We start from the raw sequence: 783 nt of genomic DNA on the forward strand, positions 1-783 counted from the left end.
TAATTTGTTAAAAAAATTAGAATTAATATTTAATTTAAAAATATAAAAATAAATAAATTTTTAAAATTTAAAATTTATTATAAAAAATAAATAAAAAAAAAGTATGATCAAAGAATCATAAAAAAGACTGAAAATTGGGGCTATCTAAAATGACTTATACAAGAAGAAACCGTCAAAAATTTAAAATTTGCCGCACATTTCTTTATGTCAACACTCAATATTTATTAGAATCCAAAAAATGTCATTACAATCATTTGTTGGACTCCCAAAAATAGATCAACAACATAATCATTATAGGATTATTCTCTACATACAAGTCATTTACACATACAAGTTCATACAAATTATTTATATTGTATTGTTTAAGAATTTTTTATGTATGTGTATTGATAAGTTCTATATAATTCAAAATTCTTTCTCTTTTTCTTTGCATTATAAAAGTAAATTTTATTGAATTATGATTAACTTGTATAAATTTATATGTTAAAAAGACTTGTATGTACATCTAATTAAAAATTCTCTTTCATCATTCTCTCGCCACGCTGTAGGAATTGTCGGTTATCATCAAGGCAACTTACACACGTAACTCTTTCACTGCGCTATCTATTTTCAGCATCAACCGAAAAAAAAATTTTGAGCGCCATAGCATAATTCGTATATATATATGTGATTTGTTTATTTATCAATTTGGCTATGTAAGAAAAAATATATAAAATTTTTTATTTTGAAAAGTGAAGTTAAATACAAAATGAAGATTTTAACTAAATTTTAAGAATATGCATT

This window comes from Arachis ipaensis, chromosome B03, assembly GCF_000816755.2.
Source record: "Arachis ipaensis cultivar K30076 chromosome B03, Araip1.1, whole genome shotgun sequence".
Lineage (NCBI taxonomy): Eukaryota > Viridiplantae > Streptophyta > Magnoliopsida > Fabales > Fabaceae > Arachis > Arachis ipaensis.